At 50.3% G+C, this 13800-nt stretch overlaps 1 long non-coding RNA gene across 1 annotated transcript; it reads left to right on the top strand.

The window, feature by feature from the left end:
* Positions 1-743: 743 nt before the first annotated feature.
* On the top strand, positions 744-9700 carry LOC125104923 (uncharacterized). Its single transcript, XR_007128763.1, has 3 exons — positions 744-1004; positions 2630-2736; positions 9560-9700. It is a non-coding gene; the product is annotated as an uncharacterized LOC125104923 (long non-coding RNA).
* Positions 9701-13800: the final 4100 nt, after the last annotated feature.

Consider the following 13800-nt stretch of genomic DNA (forward strand, 5'->3'; position numbering starts at 1 on the left):
CCAGGCAAAGTCAGAAGTTAGTCACTCCCTCCCCGGCTCCTGAGCCCGTCTCCAGCCCTGGGGAGCACTCAGCACCCGGTCCGGGTGAGCCTCGGGCCCCGTCCGCCGGCCAGCGGGCAGGGGGCTCGCGGTCTCCCTTTAGCTCCAGCCCCACACGTCCCGGGCCCAGGGCTTGGCACAGGAACGGGGGTGAGAAATGTGTGCTGAGTGAACACGTGAACCCAAGTAGACCTTCTTTACCATTTCCTCGGAAAATCAAGAGTTAATGCTTTGAGGGTTTTTCCGGATATGTGTGCATGTGCACCTGCTCGTTCGTTTGCCGTCTTTAAGAAAACTACCTCGCAGAATATCTAGAGCCCTTGATTCGCCTCATTCATTCCACAAATGCTTGGGGCTTCCCATGATGTCCCAGCGCCGTTCCAGGTGCTGGAGGAAGAGACAAAGCCCTGCCCTTGGAACGCTTACATTCTAGGCACGGAATTCTTTCTCAGGTACTGACTGTGCCCCATAAGTTCCAGCCTTATAGTCACCTCTCTAGTCCTTTTCCCTAAAGACAGTGAACCTTCTGAGCCATGTCCACCCAACAGCCTGAGACACCCAAGTGGCAGGAACCTCTTTTTGGTCTTTTAGGGGGTAGCCCCGAAAACCCGTGCTGGGAAGAAGCTCTTTGGGAGGTCAGATGTCAGGAGGAGGCAGCAAGCTGGGAGCACGGGGGCGGGTGGCAGGACAGGGAAGGATCGTCCCCTCCTGCAGCTCACGGGCAGCCAAAGACACTTGGGCCTCCCCAGGAAAGACGCAGGGGCCTTCTTGATGTCCGAGTCAGAGCCGGGAGCAGAATGGAGACTGGCCCACGTCCACTTCTGTCTGAGTCAGGCCTTTAAGGGGAAGAACACTGAGTTTATCTAAAGCGCTGTGAATTCCCACAGCCTTCGGCAGACCCGTACTCCAGCCTGAGCACAAAAACAAATTCTGCAGCCAAGGGGATGACTGGTGATGAACCCCAGGTATGTATTATCACAACTGCTGCTTTCGCCGAGAATTCTCTGTGCGAGGGGAGGGGATCCGCCCCGCAGATGCGATGTTCAGCCAACTTTTTAGCAACTGCTCTTCGTGCTTGGTACTGACATAGGGACTGGCAGATAGGTCTGTTTGCACAGTCCAAGTGTGTACCGCTCACACCTCAGGGAAGGGGGGAGGTTCCAGGCGAGGCGGTCCCTCTGGGCTTGCCATTCCGGGGATCGGGTTTGAGGCAACCAGAGCCATGATTATAAAGGGAGATCTCTGTGTGGACAGGAAGGCAATAGTTTTTTGATGAGTTGGAGTGATGATTGAAGTCATTTTGGCTTTCCTGGTGTCTGGGTGGAAAGAGAACAGGTGCATGCCTTTGCCAAAAATGACAGCCTCTGAGTTCTGTGGACGCCCCGGGAGAAGGAGTCCTTCCCGCGCCATCCGTGAATTCCTCAGAGGCTGGGAGGTCTGCAGGGAAAAGCACTGGGGCGGGGGTGGGGGGGCAGAGCTCTCCAAGGCCTGGTTTCTAAGCAATTGATGGGAACAAACATTGAGAAATGTTCTCCATCTGCCCAGCTGTACTCGCCCACGAGAACCGCATACCATGATTTCTGCTTCAGAGCAGTGTCGGCTGCTGTTGGCCAGCGGAGGGACCGGGCACACAGAGACCTTCCCGCGAGGCCTTCCGGCTTCATCTACCGTGTCTCTGTCCCTGCCTCATGTCCGGCTCTTGCCCAGGGACATCACACACGGCTGGCGGTTTCTTCTCCTAGAAACGCGTGTGTACACGCGTGCACATGTGTGCCCCTGAGCACCTTTCCCCGTCGTTCATGTGAGCAGGCGGGATTCCTGCAAAGCCTTTCTCAGGGAGTCCAGAGCACTTGGAGCTGATCCGCACTCGGGGCGCTCTATACACGGTGGGGGGTGGAGTTGGGAGCCCTGGGAGGGGGTATATAGGGGAGGGGGACACAGCTGCAGGCTGCCTGGGGCCCTAGGAAGCCAGACCAGGAGAGAGAGAGAGACCCTGGGGACGAGACATGGTTCCCCAAACGACCCCATGCAGCTGCATTTAAGAGGACTCAAAGTGACACGGAGCGCGACGTCTACATCCGGCACCTGCACGCTGCCCGGCCGGGGGGCCGGGAAAGGGGGTTCCTGCCCCTTCGCGCCATTCAAGGGCAGGCGTGGCAGGCAGGCTTGGCACGGAGCGGACACGCAGCCCACGGCGTGACACCTGCAGTGCGAGGTTCCCAGGAAGGGCTGAGTGTGTGCATGAGGTCACCGGGCTCTGTGGCTGCTCAACTAGCCTCGGCCTGCGTGGCGGTGACACACTCTGCCGACTGGACAGGTCAGTGCCTCCCGCTGCAGGCTGCCTCCTCCACGGGTGGACACGTGCCCCTCCTGCATTTTTCACTCTTGACAGCAAGCATCTGCTGCGCACAATCAGGACAGTGTCAGCGTGTGGGTCCAAGGCGGCTTCCTACACATCTGGCCGGGGCTGGCTGAATCCCTTCCCCCGGGAGGGTGGCTGCCAGCCCTGTGACATCTGGAGAGTGGCAGGAAGCGTCTGGATTCATCCCAGAATGATTTTTATCTCCACATGCTTTTCCAATTTCATCAGGGCCTCCGTGCTACATTCCGAATGACATGTCCACATTTGCCATGGACAAGAATGACAGATGGAGAAGATTCGTCTCTGACCCTTGAAAGCCGGTCATGTTCTGTGAGGTAAGAGCTCTGGGGCACAGAAGGTTCTGGAGGAACGGGGCCCAGAGATGGCTTGAAATATATATGTTACATCTGTTGGAGCTTCTGGAAATCAAAGTCCCCCTTCCCAAACTACTGGTTTATCGAAGCCAGGAAAAGGGCGTTTAAAATTCTAACTTTTCTTTTGCATGAAGGCATAATTTGTGTTGAGTAAAATGCACTAATCTTTAAGTGCACACCTTGGTGACCGTTTAGTTTTCACACATGCACAAACCCCTCGGTGCCCCCACCCAGAATAAGGGGTTAGGACACAACCAGCTTTCCAGAAGGCTCCCAGTCTTCCCCACGTTGTCAACAGCCCACCAGTGCACGTCCCCACTGTTCTGGTCCCTCTATCACCAGAGAGCAGTAGGAAAGGCATTTTGATTTTGGGGTCTTGCTGCTTCACAAACACACAGCATACGCAAACGACAGCAATTTTGAAAATGGCCCCAAACTTGCACAGCGGACCCGAGTTGAGGTCAGATTAAGGGATTTTTGACCCCTCCCATGTCACGGTACGTGGGGGTCCTCCCAGAGCCGATGTCTCACGATTGAGGAGGAAATGGTCCTGGAGGGAAACTTTGTCTCTGGCCATGGGGGACACTCCTCGGCTTGGTCTCACTTCCAAAGCCCTCCTGGGGCCTCGAGGCTGAGCTCCCGCACCTGTCAACGCACAGCCACATGCCTTCAGGCTCTCCCCCTGCGCTGAAGGACACCCAGGCCTCAGGCCCAGAGCCTGGGCTCTCCTCCTCGAGGCGCCTCTGCTGGGTCTTACTCCCGTCCAGGAATGAGGCCCACGTTGGAGCTTGCTCGAGGAGAAAACGCTTAGTCAGACCCAGAGCTAGTCCCTGCAGGCCCCGCACTGTCCTCAGGAAATACCAAGAGAAAGGGCCGCGGGAGACGGGATTAAACCCTGCTGGGTATTCCGGTGCCCGGTGTCTCCCTTCTGCGACTGTCCTCGGTGGACTTGCCCGTCCAGCCGCCCTCTCTCAGGAACAGCCGTCACCACGAGCCCCTGCCCAGAGGGACACTGGCCTCAGCAGCATGGGCACACCTTTTCTGGAGGGTTCAGCTCGTCAACACTCTACTTTTACGCTTAGATTTGAAGACACCCACTTGGAAGGATTTCCAGTTCCGTTTGGAGTGGGGGCAGGAGAAGGGGGCGCTAGGCTCAAAAAAGCTAATGGAAGAGTCCAGAACAAGAACTGTTTTTGCCAGGGTCCGACACTGACCGTCAGTGGGACCTGGACGGGCCACAGCTTCTCTGCTGTCCATTCCCCATCTGCGCGACGCGGGCAGAGCTGTTTTGCTGAGAGCAGGGCCAGGGGGAGGCCTGCTGGGCACGTGGCTGCCAGCGATGTAGGGTTTTGAATGAACGCATCCCTTAGCTGCTCTAACTGCAGATTGAGGAGCTGAATTTCCTTAGGCTCCCTGAGGGCCCTGGGTGTCTGGCCGTGCTGACGACAGGCAGCCCTTAAAGATGCCCTAGAGAAGAGGTTCCTTCCGTGAGCACCCGGGGCAAAGGGCACATCCAAAGGGTCACCGCATCTGCGCTCACAGGGGGACTTGGGCAAGGTGGGACTCAGCAGATAACTTTGAGAACCCCAGGGAGGAGGGAGGTAGGAGAAGTTTCCATGGGAGAAGAGTGGACTTTTCCTTCTTCGTGGCCAAGTTCACTGTCTGTGGAAGCCGACGGTCCACGCAGCGACGTCACACAGACTCCTGGTGTTTGGGGAGCTGGTGTTTTTGGCAGAACTAGACACATCCCGGGAGAGAACACCGGGGGGGGGGGGGCTTCTTTGTTGCCACATCGTGGGGCCCTCCTGGTCAGACTGAGCAACCCTATGGGCATCCAGTTTGTACAACGGGCTCTGGTCCCCGGGCTGCAGTCCTCTTTGTCCGGCAATGTTCCGAGAAGGCTTTTTCAGGACCTTCAAGATAGCAGGAAGAATTTCTGTGTTGAGCCTTTTCCTCGATTGGGCTAGTCTCATCCAGGCACCTCCTACTACTGAGCTCTGAATTCATCACAGTTTCCAGAAGAATCAGCCAGGGGGTGTGTGTGTGTGTGTGTGTGTTCCTATAATGCAAATGCCCCATGTTGTAGAGCAGCTCAGAGTATACATTAGAAGTACATCGATATAGCACTGGGTAGCTGCCTGGCTAGCTACTGCACAGACCGTGCACACACAGTCCCGCAGAGGCCCCTTGTGCAGCCCCAGCAGGGCCACGGCTTAGTGCCATGCACACCTGGCCCAGAAACTCCTTCCCTTCAGCAGTCTGCCTCCCTGACCACCGCCACGGTCAAGCGGGGGTTTTCGGTGAAGGCAACAATTTCCAGGCTGAGAACAACTTGAAAACGTCTCCCCCACCATGCAGAGATCATCAGCTTCAGCGAGCTTCCTGTGGCGAGGCCTCTCCAGGAATGTGCTGCTTAATTATTTCACAGCCACACCGTGGGGACTGCTGTATTATTAGAATGGCCGGGGACTGCTCTGTCTGGAGTCGTCCCTCGCCCACCCACGTCCCCGGGGGAGTGGGACAGTGACTGACACTGTGACTTATATGCAAGAGCTGATCCATGGTGAATGGACGAACTTGGCATCTTTGAACTTACACTAAGCCTCTATTTCTGACATACTCATCTTTGATAAAATAAGCTTGGGTTCAAAAGAAAGCGGCATCTGAAGCGAGGTTTCCTTACAGGAGAAAAAGGAAAATTGCTTTGCATGCATTTTAACAACGGGGATGCTGGAGTGAAGATGCGTTTCCCACCCCTGAGCTTCCTCAAATCATTTTTAATGAGGTGGGTTATCTACAAGTCACGTCAACTTCTATGACTCTCCTCCTCCCGTTTCCTCCCCCCTGAGATGTCCTTTTATCCACCCCAGCCCCAACTTTGAGTATCTAATTGTGTCTATTATCCGAGACCCACATTCCACAAAGCCCCCCTGAACGTCCCTGACTCCCTTCATTAAAGTGTCTCTGCGGCTTCTGCAGAATTCTACCCTGCTCTCCAGCCCTGTGGATCCTCGCCCCACCGTCCTACTCTGTGCTCTCTAGAAAACTCCTGGAGAACAGGACCAGCCTCTCCCCGAGATATTTTTTTTTAATTAAGGTATAATTGACATATAATATTTTCAAGAGCGTTACAGATGGCAGGCAGGCAGTGAATATGCAAGAACGAAAGGTTCCAATGGGAACCCTTTCGTGATTCAGAAGCGATTCGGATTAGCTTTTGGGAACCCAGATTTCGATGATTACCACCTTTCGTTTCCTCTTTCGCATGTCCAAAAATCAAGCTATGGAAAGTCATCTGCACGTTCACTTGCCAACCTTTACGCACATGTATCATAAAAGTTATCTTTGCGGGTTCCTAGTTGAACCATTTATGATAGCCCGAAGCTGGAAACCATCCAGATGCCTGTCCCTAGCAGAACGGATAATAAATTGTAGGATTTCACACAATAGAATACTACAGGGCAATGACAATGACAGTCTACCATGACAGGCAACAATTTGGCTAAATGTCATTAACACAATGTTGAGTAGAAGACACCAGACACAAAAGAGTATAATCTCTTTAGTAAAGTTCAATAAAAGGCAACAGTAGTATTTGCTGTTAGAGGTCAAGATAGTGACTTCCCTTAGAAGCGTAAGGACTGGAGAGGAACACGAGGGGAAGTTCTGGGGTGCCGATAGTAAACTGGTCTCTTGATTCAGGTGCTGACTGTACAAGTTTTCAGTCTGTAACGATTTATTGCCTGTTTCAACTACGACAGAGGTTCCTCTCTCTGGGCATAGCTCTGCCACCTGCACTGTCTCTGGAGAGACCTTGGCCTGGATCCTTCTTTCCATGTCAAGGACCAAAAGGGGCAGCTGGGTGGGCTTAATCAGTTGAGTGTCTGACTCTTGATTTTGACTCAGGTCATGATCTCAGGGTCGTGAGATCAAGCCTCACGTCAGGGTCCATGCTGGGCGTGCAGCCTGCTTGAGAGTCTCTCTCTCCCTCCCCCACCCCCGCCAGCTCTCGCTCTCTAAAAATAAATAAATAAACAAAAGGTATCAGGGTTCAAGCTCTGCCGCAATGACAGGGCACCTGTGTATTAGTTCTCTGCTGCTGTGTAACAAACTGCCCCAAAACATGGTGGTTTTAAAGAGCAACCATTCATCATCATGGAGCTTCTGCAGGTCAGGAATCAAGGAGCAACTTAGCCAAGAAGTCCTACTCAGAGTCTCTCGCGAGGTTTCAAGGAAGATGTAGACAGGAGCTCCAGTCTCCTGAACCTTACCTGGGTTTGTAGTCTCCACCCCAGGTGACCTGGTGACATGCCTGTGGGAAGGAGGCCCGAGTTCTCACCATGTGGATCTCTCTGTAGGACTGCTTGAGTGTCCTCACAATATGGCAGCTGGTATCCCCCAGAGCAAGAGAGAAGGAGTGGAAGGAACAGCCTCAGTGTTTTTTATTCCTTAGTCTCAGAAGTCCCACGTCATCTTTCCTACCATATTCTAGTCATCAGAAACGAGTCATGAAGTCCAGCCCACAGTCAAAGGGAGGGGAATTAACGTCCACCCCTTGAAAGAGAAATATCAAAGAATTTGTGGATATTTTTTAAAACCATCAATGTCCATCTCCAAAGCACAAATTATTTACATTCTTCCCATATGTAAAAGACAGTTATTGCCTTTTAAGGCCACTGGAATTCTCCCTCATGTGAGCATCAGCTCAAATCCCAGAATCTCATTAGCTGAATCAAGTTCAGGGGCAGATGAAGCTCTTCAGGGATAGTCCTTGAATACACTTCCCCTCACTATAAGCTAAAGATCCCAGTTACCTGCACCATCCCCTCCCAACACACACACCCAACATGCAGTGATGGTACCGGCACAGGGCAGCCACCATAGATGCACCTGTTGGAAAGGGGGTAAAAGAGGAGGCACCCCAATGCCGTTGCCCAGTAGCAGTCCTGAAATGCAGCTGGACAAATGTTGGAAGTTCCCCAACTAGGATTCAGTCCTGCATCTGCTCAGGAGTGATTCTCATGGCTCTTGGTCCCACCTCCGACTGTGTCTTCCTTTTCCAGGAAAGGTGACCTCGGTTTGCAGCTGCACGATTTTATGTGCTTCTTGCCAATGGGATTCTGGGAGTCCAAAGATCTCTTTTCATGTTGTATTGTCTCCTTCCTTTTCACACTGACTATGATTTTTTTTTTAATCTTTTTTTTTTCCAAGTAGGCTCCATGCCCAATGTGGGACTTGAACTCATGACCCTGAGATCAAGAGTCACATGCTCTACCAACTGAGCCAGCCACATGCCCACCTCAACTGTGATTTCTTAAACCTGAGGTACAGAGACTCTCCGGAGACTCAGGCCCTGCAGTGAATGTGCCGGTCCATTTCACACTGGTATGTGGCCACCACACCCAACAGTCTCTCAACCGGCCACTAACATGCCCATGAAGACACAGGGAAATTTGTTTTTTTTAATTCTCATTGCTGAAAACTAAGACACCCCTTGCCCCAAGAAAAAGACAAAATCTCAGGGAAACTGATATTAAAAAGGTAGAGCAAAAATTTCATAAACTAACTGTCATTTTTAAGCTCAGGGCATGCTCTGGTTTCACGCCTCAAAACAGAGACCAGCAGGGGTGCCTGGGTGGCTCAGTGGGTTAAAGCCTCTGCCTTCGGCTCAGGTCATGATCTCAGGGTCCTGGGATCAAGTCCCGCATCGGGCTCTCTGCTCAGCAGGGAGCCTGCTTCCTCCTCTCTCTCTGCCTGCATCTCTGCCTACTTGTGATCTCTGTCTGTCAAACAGAATAAATAAAATCTTAAGGAAAAAAAAAAAATCCAGACCAGCAGAAGAAAAGAAAGGGAGATATCTGTGGCTTCCTTGTCATCACCAGAAAATCAGGCAGCTAGCCCTCTACCTTTTGGGTGCCGTGTCTGCCCCATCCACCCCACCCAGGAGAACCATCTCTACGCTGAGAAGGACCCCCCTGGCAGAAGGAGGTCAGGCACATGGTGACAAATCCTGGATATCCTGAGTCCTGGTTCCCAGAAGTGAAGCAATGGAGACCAAAGACCCTTGGTAGCAAGGCATGCTGGGAATTGTAGTTTTTGTGTTCTACAGCAATTCAGGGTATAAAAGAGACTAGCCATGCACGGGGCAATTACCATGAGCCCCAACAGCAGCTTAAATAGATGACCCGCTCAGTAACATACCATTAAATACACCTGTGAACATCTTTTTCTGGAAGAGAATCTCCATTTTGAAGAAAAAGAAGAAGAATCTGTATCTAACCCCGCAGACTGAATTTATAAACAAGAGAAACAGAGGAGAGAAATATTTAAGTATCAGCTGCCTACCAACCCTAACAGTGAAAGAAGTGTGGAGGAAAGCAGACTTTGCAAGACTAACAACCTCAAAATTAGAGCCTGGATATATGTGTTTTAAATACTAGACTTTGGCCAGAGGAAGTCATACACCTTAGAAAAGCCAAGAAAGTGACGGTGTTACGAGTGGTTCTTAAACAAGTATGCCTCAGAGTGACCTGGAAAACTTGTTAAAACACAGTTTGCTAAGCTCCACGCCCCAAGGGGTTATAATTCAATGGGTCTGGGTGAGACGTGAAAATTGGCATTTTGAACAAGTTCCCAGGCAACGCTAAAGGTCCTAGGAATCCACTTTAAGAACCGCGGAGGACTAGAAAGTGTCTTATAAAAATAAAATGATTGATGGACGGATAAAGAAAATGTATATCCATACAATGGAAACTTTAAAAAGTTTCTGTATGTTCTTTTATAGGAAACTATAAAAAAGGAACAACGTATTGATCCATCCTAGAACATAGAGGAACCTTGGGAACATGATGCTAAATGAAAGAAGCCAGACGCAAAAGGCCACAGAGTGTATGGTTTCATTTACATCAAAGATCTGGGATAGGCAAATCCATAGAGACAGAAAGCAGATGAGCAGTGTTCAAAGGTTGGGAGAAGGGGGAATGCGGAGGGATGGTAATGGTGTGGGGTTTCTATGGGGGCTGTGGGTGATGAAAATGTTTAGGAATTAGACAGTGACGATAGTTGCATGACCTTGTGAATATGCTAAAAACCACTGGATTCTACATTTTAAAATGGCAAGTTATACACTATATTAACCAGACATCAATTTTTAAATTTAACCCTAAAGCTTACCAAAAGAGAATGTAAGTGGCTTTCTGTGTATTCTTGGGTGAAGATCAACACTCAAAATGAAAAGATTCTAGATTTGATTCCATGTGTCTAAAAAAAAAAAAACTGGAGAGAGAAATAGTAAACTTCAAAACACTATTTTCAACAAATATAGTAGCGTCAATAATCTTACTCTTTCAGACTTTACAAATTATTACAAGAGAAAAAGACCAACACTTAAGGAAACTGGATTAAATACCTAAACTGGGGGGCGCCTGGGGGGCTCAGTGGGTTAAGCCTCTGCCTTCGGCTCAGGTTATGATCTTAGGGTCCTGGGATCGAGCCCCACATCGGGCTCTCTGCTCAGTGGGAAGCCTGCTTCCCCCTCTCTCGCCCATTCTCCCTGCTTGTGTTCCCTCTCACTGTGTCTCTGTCAAATAAATAAATCTTAAAAAAAAAAAAAAAAAAAAAAAAGACCTGAACTGGGAGTTCTTAAAAGCTGAAATACACCTTGCTTGGAAAATGTACTTAAAATAGTCAGTCTAATTACCTATCAAAAATAGAAGTTAAACTAAGGGACTTTTTTTTTTTTTTTTTGCCAAAAAAATTGGCAAAGAGTTTTTTAAAAAATCTTTGGTAGATGAGACGGCAGACTTCAGGGAGAGGGACGACCTGGCAATGTTCATCTCAAACCTTTAAAGCGGATGTATCCTTTCGTATCCTCGGATCCTACGACATCACTGACATGATTTTATACTAAAGGAATAGTTCAGGGGCACCCGGGCGGCTCAGTGAAGCATCTGACTCTGGATTTCAGCTCAGGTCATGATCTCGGGATGGTGAGATCAACCCCAGGTCAGCTCTGTGCTGGGCATGGAGCCTTCTTGAGACAGTCTCTCTCCCTCTGCCCCTCCCCCCAACCACCACCAAAACAAAACAAAACAAAAAAAAGGAAAAGAAAGAAAGTTAAGAGTTCCCCCAAGCAACTTTCCAGCAGGTGCTTGATCAACAACCCTGTTTAAGATTTCCAGCATCAGAAAGGAGCTGCGAGTGAAACAGAGTTGTACTGAAAGATGGTCCTCGGCCATTTAAATGAAATGAGACGTCCTCGGCCATTAAAAATGATGTTGTAGAATTAATATTTATTGCCATGGAAAGATGCTCATGTACACAGTCAAGTGGAAAATACAGGTTACAAAATTATCTAGTGAGCCAAGCGTTTTTAAGCTCTGTGATATAACAGATCCAGAAAGCCATACACCTGGGGTTACAGAAGGTGTCTCTGGGTGATGAGAATAAGATTTTTTATTTCCTTTCAAGCTGTTTTTTCTCCAAGTACTATGCAGTGCTTTTGTAATGAAACAATTTGCACTTTTCTAAAGGAATGTCATGTAAAATTGAGGGGGACACTCCATTTTCCACGATGACACTCTGATGTCCAGGAAATGGAAACGGAGCAAACTGCAGAATGGATCAGAGATGCCTTGGGGCCCCACTCTTTCTGCCCTGTTCCGGCAATAATATTCCCTCTGTTCATTCCTACCGTAAAAGTGCAGGATTCTGCTAACCAGAGGCGCTCTGCTTTTGAGGAAACTTGGCAGCTTCAAGGAGAAGGTGCTTCTTGAAGAACAGCAAACGTTCTTAGAGAAATTTTTCATTTCCCTAAATATTTTATCTGGGAGAGACTTCAGAGACCCCACATCACTGGGCAGGTAAGGACACCAGACTTGAACACCTTAGGGGGTTGGGGGGGGTCTTCACCAGCGAGAATAGCTACTCCCAGGTGCGTTCCCTATATTAACTTACTGACTCCTCACTGCAACCCAATATGCTAGGTGCTACTATTATCCCCACTTTAGAATGAGAAACTGAGGCACAGAGAGGCCACATGCCCAAGCTCATAATATTCAAATCTAAACTTTCTGGCTATAAAGTTTTTGTGTTGTTTTTTTTAAAGATTTTGGGTTTTTTGAGTGAAAAAGAGAGCAAGAGAGTGTGCAAGAAAGGAGTAGAGGGAGAGGGAGAAGCAGACTCCCCACCGGGCAGGGAGCCCTCAGCAGGGCTCCATCCCAGGACCCTGAGATCATGATCTAGCCAAAAGAAGACACAGAACTGACTGAGCCACCCAGATGCCCCTCTGGCTGTAAAGTCCTATAAGACTTTCCAGAGTCTATTTAACAATAACTTTAAACTTCTGGGTCCAAACAAACATCTTGCTATTATCATCTGGGAAAGTTCCTTTACCTCCTCATCAGGCTGCACTCTGTCCTCCCGAAAGGGTCCGAGTAGTCCTCGAGATTTCTTGCCCCTCCTGATCCTTGAAGACACGGGGTTCCTTGGACCCCCAGATCTCCTTCCCTGTTTCCCAATCCCATTGCCTCTTGGGTTCCCATCTGGAGAGCAAGATAGGGGTGAGCAGCCGCTGGGCTGTTGGAGGGGTGGATCCTCCGAGCACCTTATGCTCAGGGCAGGTTAGAGTTAGCAAACTGTGTCCCAGTCCCTCCTGCTGGCGCAGCACGCCAGGCACACAGACCTCCAGATCCTCTTTGAAACTCTGAGGCATGGACAGTGTTCTTGAATTTTCAGGGTTTTTTCTGAATTTTCAGGAAGTTATTTATTTAGTAACAAACGTGGGGAGGGGGATCCCCCAGGAAGGATTCCCACCCCCCCATGCATGGGATAAAGGAGCATGGGGTCTCTAGAGAATTTTAAAATAACAAAACTAGGTCTTATCAGCTTATTTGTTTGCTTTTGAGTTGACACAAAGTCTGTTTTTCAGCATCTCCATGCGCCAGTGATTCTAAACAATGTCAGTGATAAAAGACCCCAACCTGGAGGCACCCCTTGGCTCCGTCCTTAAGTGTCTGCCTTTGTTTGGTTCAGGTCATGGTCCCAGGGTCCTGGAATTGAGCCCCACATCAGGCTCCCTGCTCAGCGGGAAGCCTGCTTCTCCCTCTCCCACTCCCCCTGCTTGTGTTCCCTCTCTCTCTGTGTCTCTCTGTCAGATAAATAAAATCTTATTTTACTTATTTTTTTTTTAAGATTTTACTTATTTGACAGAGATCACAAGTAGGCAGAGAGGCAGGCAGAAAGAGAGGAGGAAGCAGGCTCCCTGCTGAGCAGAGAGCCCGATGTGGGGCTTGATCCCAGGACCCTGGGATCCCAGGACCCTGAGATCATGACCTGAGCCGAAGGCAGAGGCTTTTACCCACTGAGCCACCCAGGCGCCCCAAAAATCTTATTAAAAAAAAAACCCATCTGGTGAATTGGACCTCTCCCACCACCGACACCCCCGCCCCACCCACTCCACACACACAGCTTGGCATACCACAGCTGTCATTCCCAGCTTTTCTTAGGTTCTGCCTTTTCATTCATGAGTCATTAACCCTCACTGGGTTCTCGGTACCCCAAGTGATGGGGGGAGGCGGATGGGTGAGGGAGCCGGGTGATGGGAGGGAGGGAGGGAGAGGACCGGCCTTTAAAGGAAGCCTCTGCTTCCCTCACCTCCCAGGTGAGGGCTGTCTGGGAAGCAGGAGCTGGGAAACCGGGCAAGAGCCGACTCTCCCCTGAGGGCAGACATTGTCCCCAACTTGGAGTCAGGCTCCTGCTGGGAACAGGGTGTGCCTGGAGACCCAGCCCTCCTGTCCCAGCTTCTGCAAGACATCCCCTGTGCCCCAAGGCAAAGTTAGTCACTTCCTTCTGCAGTCCCACAGAGCGGCTTTGTACACCCCTTGTTAGAACGCGGGGCACCGGCTTTGTACACCCCTTGTTAGAACGCGGGGCTCCTGGAGCGCCCCACGCTGCACGGGGCTCCCTGAGGGCAGGTACTGACTTGTTCCTCTCTCTCCCGGGCTCAAAAGTGTTCAGTGACCCCGA

Source organism: Lutra lutra, chromosome 7, assembly GCF_902655055.1.
Source record: "Lutra lutra chromosome 7, mLutLut1.2, whole genome shotgun sequence".
In the NCBI taxonomy this organism is placed as follows: Eukaryota; Metazoa; Chordata; class Mammalia; order Carnivora; family Mustelidae; genus Lutra; species Lutra lutra.